The following is an 18,498-nucleotide window of genomic DNA, read 5'->3' as shown; positions in this document are numbered from 1 at the left end:
GCAAATGGAATTCAACCCAGAAAATTGTGATGTAATACACTTGAGGACTAACAAGGCAAGGGATTACACTAGGAATGACCGGACCCTGAAAGTACTGAAAATCAAAGGGATCTTAGTATGTATTTCTACTGGTCCCTGCACATATATAAGATGGTTAAGAAAACATATGAGATACTTGCCTTTCTTACCCAAGGCATAGGGTACAAGAGCTAGGAAGTTAAACCTTGCTGTGAAATGTTGGTTAGGCTACGACTGGAGATCCCTGTCACTATAGAAAGGATACAATTGCTCTGGAGATGGTGGAGAGGAGATTTACCACTGCAAGGACTGGAGAGTCTGAACTATGAAATGGATACTCTGGCCTTGTTTACGTTGGCACAGTGAAGGTTGAGAGGGCACCTTCTGTGCTGTAAATGTCTATGAGTATAAGGCTATCAGAAATACATTTTATTCTGGCCACATGGATATTACAAAAAAGAAGAAGAAAGAGAATAGGGGTAATATTGGAGTAGTGATGGAGAAACAGTAATTTTACAGAATGGCAATCAAACTGTTAGTTTATGTTGCTTAAAGTTAATTAACACTGATCATACATTTTACAGAATCTGAATACATCATAGAAATTGATGAGATCCTGTGCTTCATATATATTTATTGGGGAATTATGTACTCACTGTCACTTTCTCAAAGGCAACAAAGAATGGGCAGTAAGTGCTGACCCTTCTGTCAAGGTGCACATCTTATGAAAGAATAAGCAATGCTTTGCAACTTGGGGTGGGCATAAACAGAACTTCAGCACACTTACTGAGGGCCTGTACACAATAACACAGCTGCTCACAAAGTTGGCCATCAGTGGAAAGCAAACTTGGCAACATATTTTTCTTCTTAAAGATTTTCACATCATTTTTCTACAGACCTAGTCCATTTTCAATTTTCAGGTAAAATGAAAGATTGGCTCAGGTAACCACTTGACAACAAGAGTGGATTATGAGCCAGACGCAACAAGACTAAAGTACCTCACACCTAATGACCAATTTCTTACCTGCAATGTTCGGAAATTGTTCTCATGCGCCCAAGTTCTATTTAAGCATTATTACACATTCTTTACAGTTTTTAGTGTACACACTGGCATTTCCAAATCATATCCTTTCATTTCCTGATAATCTGATCTGGTAGTGAAGGTGACAAAGGATAGATCAGTTCATTTTACAAAGAAACCTGGCCTTACTCAAACTGTAATTTACTCCGACCTTGGAGGCCAGTTCTGACTGGTCATAGATGTGTATCAGTATGCAGTGGATTTGAACGGAACATGACAACATCATCCATGCATAGGGTGTCTCTGACTTGAGCACCTCCACTCCTGGGTTTTTCACTAATAGAAGCAGAAAACACAAAGTAGAAGCAGATGTAGGCCATTTGGTATTTTGAGTCTGCTCCACCAACCAATCTGATCGTGGCTGATCATCCAGTTCATTACCCTGTTCCCAATTTATTTGCATACCCTTTGATCCCTTTAGCCCAAAGCAAAGTTTCAACTCCTTGAAAATAATCAGTGTTTTCACTTCAACTGCTTTCTGTGGAAGAGAATTCCACAGACTCCTCACTCTCTGGGTGAAACTACTCCTCATCCCAGTCCTAAATTGTCCACCTGGTATCTTTAAACTATAATGTCTGATACTGGACTCCCTGGTCATCAGAGGCATCCTTCCTGCATTTACTCTGTCTGGTCATTTTGGAACTTTACATAATATTTCTATAATATTCTACACCTTTCCCTCCCTGCCCCCCCCCCTCCCCAATTCTTGTAAACTCCAGTGAACATAACCCTACCATTTTAGGTGTCAGTCTAATAAATCATCATTACTGTCCCTCCATGACCAGAACATCCTTCCTCAGATAAGACCAAATCTGCATACAATACTCTAGGTGTGGTCTCATCAAGGTCCTTTACAATTGCAGCAAGCTGCTCTTGGACTCCAATCCTCCCATTATGAAGGCCAACATGCCTTGCCTTCTTCACCACCTGCTGCACCTACATACTTATTTTCAGCAACAGGTAGACAACCACACAGTGGGTTTTTTTGCACATTCCCTTTTCCAAACCGATCAACATTCAGATAATAATCCACCTTCCTGCTTTTACTACCAAAGTAGATAATCTATCATTTATCCACATTATGCTTCACCCACCATGCATTTGCCTAGTCGCTCAACTTGTCCAAATGACACTGAATCATCTCTGCATCCTTCTCACAACTCATCCTCCCACCCAACTTTGTATCATCTGGAAAAAATGGAGATATTACATTTAGATCCATTGGCTAAACCATGAATATATATTGTGAAATCCCTGCAGTATCCCATTAGTCACAGCCTGCCACTCACAAAAGACCCATTTATTCCTATTCTTTGAGTTCTGTCTGTCAACCAGTTTTCTATCCATCAGTACTCTGCCTCCAATTCTACATACTAATCTCTTGTATGAGACCTTATCAAAATCACCTAAATGTCAAAGTTAACCACATCTACTGGCTCCCCCTTATCAATTCTACTAGCTATACCCTCTCAAAATTCCACTAAATTTGTCGAGCATGATTTTCCTTTCATAATCCATATTGGCTCTCATCCAATCCAATCACTGTTTTCCAAATGCTCTATTATTAAATCTTTTATAATGGACTCTAGCATTTTTCTTTTACAGATGTCAGGCTGACTAGCCCATAATTTCCTGTTTTATCTTTACCTCCTGTTTTAAATAGTGGAGTTACATTAGTAACCCTCCAATCCTTAGGATTCAGAATCTATAGATGATCACCAATGCATTCACTATTTTTAGGGCCACTTCTTTTAATAATTTGGAATGTGAATTATTGGGTCCTTATGAATCGCATCAATTTTCCCAATACCTTTTTCCTACTGATGATAATTTTCTAAGTTTCTCCATCTCACTATACCCTGTGTTCCCCAACATTCTTGGGCATTATTTGTGTTTTGTCTTGTGAAGGCAGAAGCAAAGTATGTATTTAATTGGTCTACAATCGCTTAGTTCCCCATTATAACTTCCACTATTTCTGAATGTAAGGGACCTATATCGTCTTCATTAATCCTTTCCTCTTCACATACCTTTGGAGGCTTTAACAGTCAGTTTGTATAGTCCCCACCAACCTTCTCTCACACTCTATTTCCCTCTTTTTAATCAATCTGTTTGTCCTCCTTTGCTGAAGTCTAAACTGCTCCAAATTCTCTGGTTTGCTACTTTTTGTTTGGCCAATTTGACTGCCTCTTCTATGGATCTAATACTATCCCTAATTTCCTTGGTTACCCATGGTCAGGCACCATGTGATTCCTCCATGCACTCTTTAAATGTTTGCTATTGCCTGTTCACCATCATATCTTTACGTTTTGTTCCCTAAGTTATCATAGCCAGTTTGCACCGTACGCAATCTTTGTTTCCTTTATTTAGATTCAGGACTCTCATCTCAGAATCCACTGTGTCACACTTTAACTTAATTAATCTTTATCTTTCCTGGTTTAATTAACAAATATTTCAATGCAATACATTACAAGATTATTAGGGGTTTAGATAGGGTTGACAATGAGAACCTTTTTCCGCTAATGAAGTCAGCTGTTACTAGGGGACACAGCTTTAAATGAAGGGGTGGTAGGTATAGAACAGATGTTAGGGGTAGATATTTTACTCAGCGGGTCGTGAGTTCATGGAATGCCCTGCCAGTAGCAGTGGTGGACTCTCCCTCTTTATGGTCATTTAAGCGGGCGTTGGACAAGCATATGGATGTTATTGGGCTAGTGTAGGTTAGGTAGGCTTCGGTTGGCGCAACATCGAGGGCCGAAGGGCCTGTACTGCGCTGTATTTTTCTATGTTCTATGTACATGTATAAGACGGAAATGGCAGCCTTGTCCTACTCCAGATGTGATCAAATAGCTTTCCAACCTCCCAACTCATGTACCCATTTTCTGACCAATAAAGGAAAGCTTACCAAATGCCTTCTTCACTATCCTATCTACCTGCAACTCCACTTTCAAGGAGCTATGAACCTGCACTTCAAGGTCTCTTTGTTCAGCAACACTCCTTAGGACCTTACCATTAAGTGTATAAGTCCTGCTAAGATTTGCTTTCCCAAAATGCAGCACCTCACCTGAATTAAACTCCATCTGCCACTTCTCAGCCCATTGGCCCATCTTGTCAAGATCCTGTTGTAGTCTGAGGTAACCTTCTTCGCTGTCCACTACACCTCCAATTTTGGAGTTATCTGCAAACTTAATAACCATACCTCTTACACTCGCATCCAAGTCATTTATATAAATGACAAAAAGTAGAGGACCCAGCACCAATACTTGTGGCACTCCACTGGTCACAGGCCTCCAGTCTGAAAAACAACCCTCCACCACCACCCTCTGCCTGCTATATTTGAGCCAGTTCTGTATCCACATGGCTAGTTCTCCCTGTATTCTGTAAGATCTAACCTTGCAAACCAGTCTCCCATGGGGAACCTTGTGGAACGCCTTACTGAAGTCCAAGTCATTGGTTAGGTCATTGTTGGAATATTGTGTGCAATTCTGGTCTCCTTGGAAAGATTGGAAAGATGTTGTGAAACTTGAAAGGGTTCAGAAAAGATTTACAAGGATGTTGCCAGGGTTAGAGGATTTGAGCTATAAGGAGAGGCTGGACAGACTGGGGCTGGTTTCCCTGGACTGTCGGAGGCTGAGGGGTGACCTTATAGAGGTTTACAAAATTATGAGGGGCATGGATTGGGTAAATAGGCAAAGTCTTTTCCCTGGGGTCGGGGAGTCCAGAACTAGAGGGCATAGGTTTAGGGTGAGAGAGAAAAGATATAAAAGAGACCTAAGGGCAATGTTTTGACACAGAGGGTGGTGTATGTATGGAATGAGCTGCCAGAGGAAGTGGTGGAGGCTGGTAAAATTGTAACATTTAAAAGGTACTTGGATAGATATATGAATAGGAAGGGTTGGAAGGGATATGCGCCGGGTGCTGGCAGGTGGGACTAGATTGGGTTGGGATATCTGGTCGGCATGGACGGCTTGGACCGAAGGGTCTGTTTCCATGCTGTACGTCTCTGTGACTCTGTAAATCCCGTTCTGTCATTGAAGTTGTGCTACTGATGTTTGTATTGTGTAATTGGATCCAACTGCAGATCCTTCCAGAAGCTCTACTTGGGAAAGAGCATCCATCATGCATGTATGAGATATTTGTCAAAAACTTTCTCCTAGTCCAAACAGATTAGGTGAATATCCAGCCTCTGTCTCTCACATGGATAGTTATATCCCCTGAGTAGCACAAGGCTCTCAGATGATTTCCTGCTGCGTACAATGGTGGGATCTAGTCAAAGTTAATAACCTATTAGTGGTACATAAAAATCTGCAGATTTTGAAAGTAACTTTCTATAGCGAGACTATAAACAGAAAATGCTCAGCAGTTTGGGCAGCTCTATAAGCTGAAATAGAATTGATATTTTGTGTTGAAGATGGTTCTTCAGAAAAGATCTGATTGGCCTTCTCCTCTAGAGGTGAATATATGGCAATAAAAGTGAAGACCATAGACTGTCATGTCCATCAAAGGTTATGTAAACTTTTTTATAAAAGGCAAAACTGCATTGGCAAACTCTGAAGTATGCAGGAGAATAGTTAGGAGTTGTCAAGTAAGGCAATCCACTGACTAGAAGCGTAACATTATGTGACATAAAGTATTGATTGGATTCATTTGAAATCCATCAGTAATGTGTCCTTTACGCTTAATAAGCAGCATGACAATTTCCATATGGCCTGGTCTCACCAAGTCTGCCTGAGCGTCAAATTAGAATGTGTGAAAGAAAGAAATAGCGGGCCTAATTCAAACCAAAAAGAAACAGAATTTTTCACAGCTTAGCTTAGATTAACATGTAGTTAGATTTTAGGTGTATTAGACAGGTTATTTATGAGAACAATAAAATCTTTTAACTGAGAGCATCCTAAATTTGTAATATTTCTTTTATTTACTTTATCTAATATCTCAAGAGAATATAAGAATATCTGGAAGTGAAAAAAAATTGTAATGGATGGTCAGCATAGATTTCAAAAGGCAGAATCCTGTTTGACTAAGCATATTGATTTATTTTGAGTTTTTAAGAGAAAATAGTATTAGATATGATTTGTCTTAATTTTTAAAATGTTTTTGATAAGATTCCAATAATAGACTAATCAATAAGATCAATGAATGGAGAGTCAGGGTCAAATGACTAAATTAATTATAAACTGGCTTTCAGACATATAAAAGGAGATTTGGAGTAAAACACAGTTATTCAGAGTTGTAGAAGGTGAGAAGTGATTTCCACAAAGATCAGTGCTTGCGAGCGCTGTTCACAATTTGGATTTAAGAATCAAAGTTGCATTTCAAAATTTGCAAATTGAGAAGGATTATCAATACTGAGAAGGCCTGCAACAAATGAAAGGCAAACATGAATAAACTTGCAAAATGGACAAATAATTAACAAATGAAGTTCAACACAGATAAATATGTAATTGTACATCTGGTTGGAAGAATAGGATGACCATTTATTGGAAAGTATATGTCTAGGTAGAGTAGAGGAAGAAGGGATCTCAGGGCAAATGTATCAATCACTAAAAGTTATATCACATGTTAGCAAGCAAACCAGATGTCAGGGTTTATTTTTGGAGAATAGAATTGAAAATTTGTGAAGTTCTGCTAACGCTGTATTGAACTTTGGTTAAGTTCATTAACCGTCCTGTGTGTGGTTCTGGCTGTTAAACTATCAAGAGGATATGAAGGTATTGGAGAGGATGCAGAGAATATATACAATTATAACACCAGAAATGCATGAGGACCAGTATGAAGGAAGGATTGATAGGCTGAGTTTCTTGTTTCTTGACATTAGGCTGATAAGTGATCCATTAGAGGTATTTAGAAATATTAAAGGTTTTGAGAGAGTGAATATTATATTTCATCTTTCAGGAAGTAATAACTAGAAGCCATCAAAATAAGATAGTCACCAAGAAATTCAACAGAGAATTTCATAAGAAATCACTTGACTTAGTGGTAAAAATGTGGAACTGCCTACCAAAGGCAGTTAACATGAATAACGTAGACACAGTGAATAATGGATAAGTAATCGGGGTGAAAGAAATAGAGGATTATAGCTGTACGTTTATGTAAGGAAACATGAGAGGAGGCTTGAGTCAAGCATAACCACTAATATGAACAACTACTAAGTTGGTCTGAATGGCTTGTTTCTGTGCCACATAGCCTATGTAATAATCAGTTTAATATTCTGCATTAATTCTGTATTTGATGTATTCATTTTATTTTTGTTTTTAAATAGGTTGAAATGTGTGTGATTAACAATCACTGGCTGACATTGAACTGGCACTGAAATTCATTTCTCAACATCTGGTCAACAGAACTTCTTTTTGGATTGACAGCAATGTAATGTTACTGGCAAATGCACTCACGTTGCCACTGCTTAGTAGCAGCATGGAATGACTTCCTCAGCTTTTGTTCAAGTTTTTGAGATACTTTGCCATTCCACAATAATTTGAGGGAAACCAGGTACTTTCCATTTCTGAAATTGATAGCCTTTAGTCTGTTTAGAAGTTTTTGCAATACAAAGTGTGCATTGATCTCATCAGGATACCTGATGTCCCTCAGAATATTGTTGATGCACCTTATTTCTGCATCACGTTTGCAAGTTGAGCAACAACAGATAACTGATAAGATCAAAGTCTTGTCCAACAATTGAAAAACATTATGTATGAATTTCAGTGCCAATAGATATTAAGCAAATAAATCCTACATCCTAGTGACTGGTTGATTGAATCAACAGTATGTTTCTTCAGTTATTTGTAATGGACTGAGTACAGCCATAATGAAGAAAGTGGAAGCCTAATGACAGAATTTGTATTGTTATAAATTAATATTTTGGATTTGTATCTGTTGGTTATTGTTAGTGGTAAATATATTTCTGACATTTACATACCAATATTGTTCCAACATTATTGTTTGTTTTTGCATCATCTTGTTCAACATGTTTAAAAAAAAGTAATGTTAAATCTCTGGATGTAGTTGTCTCCATGTAACTCCTAGTGTATGCTTTTAGCTTGTAGCAGAGTGAAAACTAGTTGGTTAACTTCTTGCATTTTACCATCTCTAGACTTCCAAATAATGGAATATACCTATAGTTAAAAATTATACATTTAAAATTCTGAACGATCCAAGCCTAAGATGACTTTTAAAAATGATATGTACTTTCATTCAAAAATAGAAATTGCTTGAGAAACACAGCAGACCTTTATCTATCCCCACACCCAGGGACATGTAATCACATGGGCTACTTTCAGCATACTAGATCTGCTGAGTTTCTCCAACAAGTTTTGTTTTTGTTTCAGATGTCCATCATCTGCAGTTCTTTGTTTCACTTTAACATATTTCTGTTCATCTTAAATATGAACATATTCTAAAGGTGATCATCTTCTAAGGTATGCAAAGTTTGTAGCAGTTATGTAAGGTATATGAGGTTAACCGCAAATATCATATATCTATAAAATCTTGTCATTTCCAGGAATTGCACAAAATTTGAAACCACCTTGATTTAAAAGGTTAGGATTAAAAAAAAATCAAATGTAACCATAACAACAATAATGTATATTTATGTAGTGACTTGAGTGCAATACCAAGAGAAATACCATGTGAAATACCAAGAGACTTCACAGGAACATTATAAAACAAAGTGTGACACCTAGCCTTGGAGGGAGATATTTGGTTAGGTGATTAAAAGTTTGGTCAGAGATGGGTTTTGAGAACTATGGAATATTGTGTGCAGTTCTGGTATCCCTCCTATCAGAAGGCTGTTGTGAAACTTGAAAGGGTTCAGAAAATATTTACAAGGATATTCTAGGCTTGGAGGATTTGTGCTATAGAGAGAGGCTGAGCAGGCTGGGGCCGTTTTTTCCTGGAGCATCAGGGGTGATCTTATAGAGGTTTATAAAATCATGAGAGGCATGGATAGGATAAATAGACAAGATGAAAGTGAGGACTGCAGATGCTGGAGACTAGAGTCGAGAGTGTGGTGCTGAAAAACACAGCAGATCAGACATCATCTGAGATGCAGGAGAATCAATGTTTCAGACAAAAGCCCTTCAGCAATGAGGCTGTGAGCTGAGGGGATGGTGAGATAAATGGGAGGTGGGGGCGTGGGGCTGCAGCGAAGGTAGCTGAGTGCACGATAGTTGGATGGAGGAGGGGGTAATGGTGGTAAGTCAGAAAGGTGGGCGGAGTGGATAGGTGGGAAAGAAGCTGGACAGGTCATGAGGAAGGTGCCGAGTTGGAAGGTCGGAACAGGGATAAGATGGGGGGAGGGGAAATGCGGAAACTGGTGAAATCCACGTTGATGCCATTGGGTTGGAGGGTCCCGAGGCAGAAGATGCGTGGTTCTTCCTCCAGGCGTCAGGTATTGTCTTTTCTGTGGAGTAGGGGAGTCTAGAGCTAAGGGCATAAGTTTAGAATGAGAGGGGAAAATTTAAAAGAGACCTAAGGGGCAACGTTTTCATGCAGAGGGTGGTGCGTGTATGAAATGAGCTTCCAGAGATAGTGGTGGAGGCTGGTACAATTACTACATTTAAAAGTCATCTGGATGGGAATATGAATAGAAAGGGTTTAGAGGGATATGGGCTCAATGTTGGCAAATGGGACTAGATTAGTAAAACAATTCAAATTTGCTGCATACTATCCAGAATCACAGAGAGCACTAGAAAGGTGGCAGCTTTCAGGCTGTCAAATGCCTCCTAAGAGTCCACTGTCTACTGAAATCTCTTAGGAGAAAGTGAGGACTGCAGATGCTGGAGATCAGAACTGAAAAATGTATTGCTGGAAAAACGCAGCAGGTCAAGCAGCATCCATGGAGCAGGAGAAACGACATTTTGGGCATAAGCCCTTCTTCAGGAAGGCACTGAAATTTCTTGCCTTTCTTTAGTAATTCAGTGAGTGGAGCTGCCACACTGCTAAAATTGGTACAAATTTCCAATAAAATCCACTCAATCCCAGGAATTTTAGTACTGCTCTTTTTATCAATGGTATGAGAAATTTCCCAATTAAATTTGTTTTTGCATTCCATGTGGGCCATATGTCCATGTCCAATAACATGGCCCAGGAAGGTGACTTGAGCTTTGGCAAATTCACTTTTAGCTGGGGTTATCACCAAGCCTGCCTCCCGAAGTCAATCAAATAATTCTGATAAATGTTGCAAATATTTCTTCCACATGTGACTAAAAATCATCAGGTCATCAATATATACCATACAATTGGGTAATCCAGAAATGATCTTATTGGTCAGCCTTTGAAATGTGGCTGGCACGTTTTTCATACAGTCCATTCGGCATTATGAAATCTGAAATTGACTTTGCTCTTTCAGACAAAGGTACCTGACAGTACCTTAAGTGAGTCCAACTTGGAAATATAAGTTGCTTATCCCATCTTTCCAATGTAGTATTCCAAACATGGAATCGGATATGAATCAGACATTTTAACTGTATTGAAATATCTGAACTGACTACTTTAATAATGGCTAACAGATGCTGCCTAAGTCAACAATCAGGAAAGGCTTTCATGTACATTGTACATTGAAAGCGAAGTGGCCAGCTATACCAGTTCAGGGTTTTTTCTAGTTTTGGTTGGGAACCCAAAGAAACAGCTCCATGCTGACCCCCTCTCTCTCTCTGACATCTCTCTCCTCCAAGAACCTGTGTTTGAATTTATCTTTTTGCTAAGGGGTGTGTTTATGGGATGTTGCAGGAAATCGGTACAGCTCTTATTGCATTTTCGTGTCAGTTGGGTTTTCAATTAGATATGTTCTAAATTTGGTTTGCTTTTGTTCATGCGTCAATAAATTCTGTTTTGTTTAAAACTGAGTGGTTTGACCTAAAACTAAATGGAATATTCACATTACTCCTGCTTATAACAACTAGAAAAGTTAGGTTCTAGGCTACCTTCTTAAAGTGTTTTGAGGGGGTCTGTAATGGTCCATAACTGTTAAGACACGGGGTAAACTCTCTTGCCTATTGTAAACCAGCAACACCGAAAACATTTGACCTGTGCAGTAATCTGTGAAAACTTGAGTGGCCAAGAACTACTTAAGTTAATATTAACAACTTTATTTCTTAAAGTATGATAGAGAATAATTAACTAACAACTATTTACAAGTCCTTCCTCTAACCTATCTTTTACCTTCCCCTTCTACAATACTAGTCTGATAAAATTCCCAATAAAGATTTACAAACTTCTTATCTCAAAAACCAGACAGCTTTCAGTTTTCTCTGTATACCTGTCTTCATTTTGGGGGCTTCTGCTTTGCAAGTTACTGATTGATCAAGGTACCTTTTAATAGAGTTATTTTCCAGACAGTCTTTACATGCTGGTAGCTTGGCAGTTCTCCTCTCAAGTGTTCAATTTTCCCTGGTCTTATACCCCCCCCCCAAAGCATCAGATTGTGTCATTGAATTTAGTATATTGACTATATTAAAAGCCAAACCGGATTGGCGTTCGGTATTTTTGGGGGTATAGTTGAAATTGATTGGCCTGATTCAAATATGTTTTGTCATTTCCAGGCAACCAGCTACCCTCGCTACCCCAGTACCTGGAGCACCAGTTACATTGTATCTTTTTTATTCATAACACTTGGTGCTGTCAGGTAGTTTTTGCTAGCTTTTAACTCTTAAAGGTCCAGTACACTCACATCTTCATAACAATAACATAATGACTTGGAATTGGATATAGAAGATATAATTAGAGAGGTCTGTTTCTGAGCTATATGACTGTATGACACGAGAATTGGTGGTGGTTTTAATAGTGAGATCAATGGTCTGGTATTGATCAGCTGGTAAAATGGGCACAGTAGTGAAAGAAGAAACTTAACCCCTGATAAGTGCAAAGTAATGCATTTTGGGATGACTATTTACACAATGAATGTGGTGGGTACCTATGGAGTACTGAGGAACAAAGGGACTTTGGTGTGCAACTCCACAGATCCCTGAAGGTGTCAGCACAGGTAGACAGCGTGGTGATGAAGGCACATGGTATGCTTGCCTTCATTACATGGCCATAGAACATAGGAGCAAGGAAGTCTTGTTACAATTTTATAAAACATTGGTTAGATCACAGTAGGAATACTGTGTGCAGTTCTGGTCACCATGCTATCCAAAGGACATAACTGCATTGGAGAGGTTGCAGAGGAGGTTCATCAGATTTTAATTTAGTAATTAATGTAATGTTCATTACAATTGAAGCATCCACTGTCTCATTCCTCATATAAGACCTCTTGAACATATACAGACGAGGGATTACAGTTTCATTTGCAAAGTTTTCATTACCTCAGTGACTTCAGGTTTTCTTAGCTTCCAGTTAGCTGACTATTTCTTTGTTATCAGGTTTGAAAATATTTTCTCTTCTTCACAACTCTTGTCTCCCCCTGCCTACCCATGCAGCTTCAAGAGTCCAAAAACAACATAGCTGAATCCTAACTGCTGGACCACAAAAGAAGCCACAAGCTTGATTTTAATGGTAGAATGAGGATATGTGGGCCCATGGGTCTACAGGTTGTGGTTGAATGCAATTCTGCTGATATGCCTCATGGATCCCAGATTTGAGTTGCCAGATCTGTTCAATATCTGTCCTATTTCCATAACAATGCCACACAACATTTTGGATGGTGCCCTTGGTATAAGGAAAGGACTTCCATCTTCAAAATGACTTTGTGGCAATCACTCCTGTCGTTGACAGATGCATCCACAACAGGTGAATTGGTGACGATAAGGTCAAGTGAATTTTTCCCTCGTTTTGCTTCTATCAACACATATTAACAGCAATGTAGGTGTACCCACACACATGAACTGCAGCTTTAAGAAGGCCACTCAACCACCACCACATTGAGGGCAATAAATTCTGACCTAACCAGCAACATCTGCACCTTGTGAAAGATTGAATTATCTTTAGTACGTTTAATGGGTAATTAGATACAAATCCATTAAGTTCTTAAAAAATTAGGAGGCCGAATGACACATGCCTTTTACTTTGTTCAAATGATAGAATGGTATAATGATTAAGCATCTTCTACAGATTTCTGCAGACCTCAGTTAATCTCTTGATCTCTCAATCCCATGAATTTTCTAGTTAATTTGCAAATTGTGTATGATCATTAATGTTATTTTTTGAACAAGATCTAGTACAATTATCTTTCAGATAGTTTCAGCAATAAGGATATTGAATTTTGTCCATTGATATTTCCACCAGTAGATGGTGCTATATTTGTTCTGGATTCTGGGAAGTGACATATAATGATAATAGACACAGTTAAAAAGTATTTGATTCTGTTTTAATTCACAGAATTCTTTCTTTGTTTTGCTTTTTAGATGCAGAAGATCCTGCTGTGATCATACTCCTTTTGTGTGGGTATCAACTGCGGTCACTGTTCATAGCAGTCTTGCTTCTGAGTCAAAGAATTGTGGATTCAAGTCCCACTCCAGGACTTGAACACACAACTCCAGGCTGACAGTGGTACGGAGGTGTGCTGTACTGTTGAAGGTGCTGTCTGCCAACTCAGATGGACACAAAAGACCCATTGTACTATTTTAAAGAAGAATAGAGGAAATATCCTTTTATCCTGACCAATAACAGATTATTTAATCATTTAACACATTGTTGTTTGTGGTAGCTTGCCATGCAGAAATTGGTGGAGATCTTTCCTACATTATTACACTGGTTTCACTTTGGAAGTACAGTGCTTAGTTTACTACAACATACTTTAGACATTCCACAGTCTTGAAAGATGCTATATAAATTCAAGTATTTCTTTCTTTATGCCAAACCTTAAGTACTCTAAGAAAGTGGCATTAAGCATTCTAGAATTGCAACATCTTTGTAATTATAGTGCTGCATAACTACAGTCAGGAAATTTCATGATTTGTTCCAAAAATAATGAAATGATAATGCATGTCCAATTCAGGAATTGAAATATAGGGAATGAGGTGATGGTGCTGCCACTTTACGACTAAGTTGCTGAGATGGGAATTACTGCTAATTAGTTACAGTTGTTCTAGTATGTCTGTTGAACAATGAATTCTTGCATGCGCAGTGTGCCAGTGATAGAGTGGTAATCTCCTAGTGTAGACTTTTCCTTCTACTCAGTAGTATCTCCCCATTTATTTTGAAATACGTGTGTCAGTGAGGCTTTCTGCAGGTCAATTATCATACAATGTTTTCGTCAAATAAAGTAATCAACTAATATGAAATATTTAGTCATCTGCCATAATGCTCCTATTATGCATCTTGGGTTTTGGGGAGGTGATGGCCTCATGATATTATTGTTAAACCATTAATCCTGAGACCCTGGTAATGTTCTGGGGATTTGGGCTCAAATGCTGCTATGTCAGATGGTGGAATTTGAATTCAATAAGTATCTGGAATTAGGAGTCTAATGATGACCAAGAAACCATTATTGATTGTTGGAAAAGCCCACCTGGTTCACTAATGTCCATTATTGAAGGAAACTGCCATCCTTACCTATCTGGCCTACATGTGATTCCAGACCCATGGCAATGTGGTTGATATTTAGCTGCCCTCTGGGCCAGTAGGGATGAGTAATAAAAACTGGCTTGGACAGTAATGCCCACATCCCATGAATAACTAAAAAAAAAGTTGTTATCCATTTCCTAAATTGCAAGTGGCTACTTTTCTAAAATTTATTTATTGACTGAAAAATATGTTAATCATGAAAAGTGTAAATGCATCTTTTCTTCCTATCAGATCATGCAATTTAGTATATAACCTATCAATCAGAGATAGATACTTTCCTAATCAACATGTTCAGTGATGTTATTGCACACCCCTAAAGCAGGTGGGACTTGAACCCAGGTGATCTGGTTCTAGAGGCAAGGACACTACTAATGCACCACAAGACACCATCAGTCTGATATCCTGACATAAAAATAAAGCAATAGTAAATTATTTCATGAGTAATGTCATATATATCATATAGACCCATGTAGAGCTTAAAATTATTATATTTAGCCGCATGCTAAATAAACTCATGTTGCATGTAATCCTAATAAGAGTCAAGATTAGAGTGGAGCAATCTGAGGAGCAGGAAAATCGATGTTTCAGGCAGAAGTCCTTCAGCAGGATAATTCCTGATGAAGAGCTTTTGCCCGAAACGTCGATTTTCTTGCTCCTTGGATGCTGCCTGACCTGCTGTGCTTTTCCAGCTCCACACTAATCTTGACTCTAATCTCCAGCATCTGCAGAACCCACTTTTGCCTAATTGATGTAATTCTAATAAGTCTGAGCAAAAACAAGGGACAAGGTCCACTATCAATAATGTGTCTCAATTTAGAGGCACATTTTATCATGTCCAAGAAAATGTGTATTTCTGCAGTTTGCTATGACCACGCCTGATTCAATTTCTCACCATTCTGATTCTATTTTGCCCCAAAACAGACAACTTCCACACAAAGCACAAGCAAATATTTTAAAATGAAACTAGGTGACTTACTGGTGTTGGTCAACAGAGCACAGGTATTATGAATGTGGCCAACAAAAGGATATTACATCACCAAGTATCTGTGTTACTGAGTAAAACACATTGTTTTGATAAAACATCATGTATATAGCTTGAATAGCTCATCTGTAGCATTGTAGTCATACACTCTGTGATTGATGGTATCCATGGATCAATAAACCTATTATCCTTTCAGTCAGAAATCATTTTAAGGTCACAAGTTGGAAGAAATTCAATTAAGAAACAAAGAACTGTCAATGTTGGAAATCTGAAACTAAAGCAGAAATAGCTGAAGAAACTCAGCAGACCTGGCAGCATCTGTGGAGAGAAAGCAGAATCAAAATTTTGGGTCCAGCGACCTTTCTTCAGGATTGATTGTGGCTATTCCTTGTTTGCCCCATTGCTGTTTTCTCTCTCACTCTCGCTGTCTCTCACACTCCATCTTCACCAATCGTTACGCGTGAGAACACCTCCCACCTTGTACATGACAGATACTCATGTGACTCAGCCAACGTTGTCTATCTTACACGTTGCAGGCAAGGATGCCCAGAGGCATAGTACATTGGGGAAACCCAGCAAAGGCTACGACAATGGATGAATGGGCACCGCACAACAATCAACAGACTGGAGGGTTCCCTCCCAGTTGTGGAACACTTCAGTGGTTCAGGACATTCAGCCCCGGACCTTCGGGTGACCATTCTCCAAGATGGACTTCGGGACAGGCAGCAGAGGACAGGCCGAGCAGAGGCTGATAGCTAAGTTCGGTACCCATAGGGAGGGCCTCAACCGGGACCTTGGGTTCATGTCACATTACAGGTGATCACCATTGTACTACACACACACACACACACACACACACAGATATTCCTACACACACACACACTCTCACATACACACGGACACAGGTACACACAGACACCCACACACACAGATATTCCTACACACACACACACTCTCACATACACACGGACACAGGTACACACAGACACCCACACACACCCTTATAGACACACATACTCCCACACTCACACATGCATCCCCTCACAGACTTAAGACACTCTACACTCACTACACACACACCCACACATGCATACTTTCTCATACTCACAACACCTCCCCCCCCCCCCCAGACAGACCCACACACACAAAGACCCACATGCACACATATATTTTGTGGGGTGAATTTGTACTTGCAGAGTTACATTGCACTTTGCTCAAAAACTGCATACATTCATGTAGAACTCTGAGCTCAAAAACTGCATGAATTTATGTAAAACTCTGTTATCTCACCTTTTGGATTAGAATCAATCTAAACATCAGGTCATAGACAGAGAACACAGGGGGCGAACACCTTCAACATATTGTCTAGCTATCACCATTGTTAACAGCTAACCCAAGAACGCAACTTTAAAAAAAAGGGTTTTGTGATTTACACATGAAAGAGGTGAAACTATCACTGTATTCTAACAGATGAAAGGCATAACAGACAATCAATTCTTCAATGTATGATTTCAGTTACATCACACTGCAAATTTTTGCTATAAATTCTGTGTTACGATCGAACCCTCCACAATCACCTGATGAAGGAGCATCGCTCCGAAAGCTAGTGTGCTTCCAATTAAACCTGTTGGACTATAACCTGGTGTTGTGTGATCTTTAACTTTGTACACCCCAGTCCAACACCGGCATCTACAAATCATGGTTCAATCCTGTTAGTCTTCCATCAAGTGAGTTAGGTAAGTATTACAAAAGTAAAAACTTGAAATGCAGGAGATGATCAACGGGTTTAGAAGCTTTGTTGGAGACAAAACAGAACTAAAGGTCACCACCCTAAAATATGAATTTGGTGTCTATACAAACTATGAGATGGTCAGCAATGAGTTACAAATGTGTGTGTCATTAGTGCTTTTGTATTTTCAGTACACCATGTCTTCTGTTACCTGAGGCTGGGATAGTTGACTGTCACCAATACTCCTTTCCATTCTTTTAAATAAACCTTTAGCACGTTAGATAGACCCTGATGGCACACAGGAACAAAACTTTAAAAAATCAAGTGGTCAATGGAAACTTAACAATTATAATGAAAATTGGTCAAAATTAAGCTATAACGTCACCTCTGAGAGTGATTGTGCACTCCAACTGGACAGGCAATCCTCTTTTCTGAGGACCTATATAAGCCCCTATCTAATCATCAAGGGTAGAGGATACACCACTATAGAGACAAGAAAAGGCAGTTTTCATACAAAACATGGTGTAGTTTATTGCTTGACAACAACAGGTGATAGGTAGTACAAAATTTAAGAGTTTCTGAAAAAAGACACATTTTGTTGAAGCTTTTGGTCTTGCATGCATCAGGACATTCACTGTAAAAGAGAGATACAATTTGTACTCTTTGAGCAGAACGTGCTGATTAGTTGGCAAGTAAACAGATTAGTAGAGGCATTGCCATAGAGAACACACCAGTTAGATGATGACTGATAGTTAATTGCCAAACTTTGTTTAAATTTGACTCCTACTGGTGAAAGCATTGCCCCAGAGAATGGATGTCACCTATTTTATTAACTAGAAACAACCACGATGTGTGTATATGTTTGTTTGATCTACTCCTTACTAATTTAAAGAACTGATTCCTCAGAAACTGAATCAAAATGAATACTTTAGTATTATTATTTGAAAACTGAAATATCAAATAATGGAGACCACCTCAAGTGTCAATGGATCAGAATGGCAGTAATTCATTTAGTTGCTGAAGAGTGATTTGATTTGATTAGATTAGATTACTTACAGTGTGGAAACAGGCCCTTCGGCCCACACCGCCCCGCCGAAGCGCAACCCACCCATACCCCTACATCTACCCCTTACCTAACACAACAGGCAATTTAGCATGGCCAATTCACCTGACCTGCACATCTTTGGACTG

The 18,498-nt window shown here is 39.0% G+C and overlaps 1 long non-coding RNA gene across 2 annotated transcripts in view; it reads left to right on the top strand.

The window, feature by feature from the left end:
- The window catches only part of LOC140492095 (uncharacterized), a 38,715-nt gene extending 21,514 nt beyond the window's left edge, over window positions 1-17,201 (top strand). For both annotated transcript variants that reach the window (XR_011963491.1, XR_011963490.1), the window contains 2 exons: window positions 7,359-7,585; window positions 13,435-17,201. This is a non-coding gene — a long non-coding RNA (uncharacterized lncRNA). The remainder of the gene's footprint in view (window positions 1-7,358; window positions 7,586-13,434) is intronic.
- The last annotated feature ends 1,297 nt before the right edge of the window (window positions 17,202-18,498 follow it).

The sequence above is a fragment of the Chiloscyllium punctatum genome, chromosome 20 (assembly GCF_047496795.1).
Source record: "Chiloscyllium punctatum isolate Juve2018m chromosome 20, sChiPun1.3, whole genome shotgun sequence".
NCBI lineage: Eukaryota > Metazoa > Chordata > Chondrichthyes > Orectolobiformes > Hemiscylliidae > Chiloscyllium > Chiloscyllium punctatum.
The sequence above is the reverse complement of the archived record's forward strand: the minus strand, read 5'-3'. Positions and strand labels throughout refer to the sequence as shown.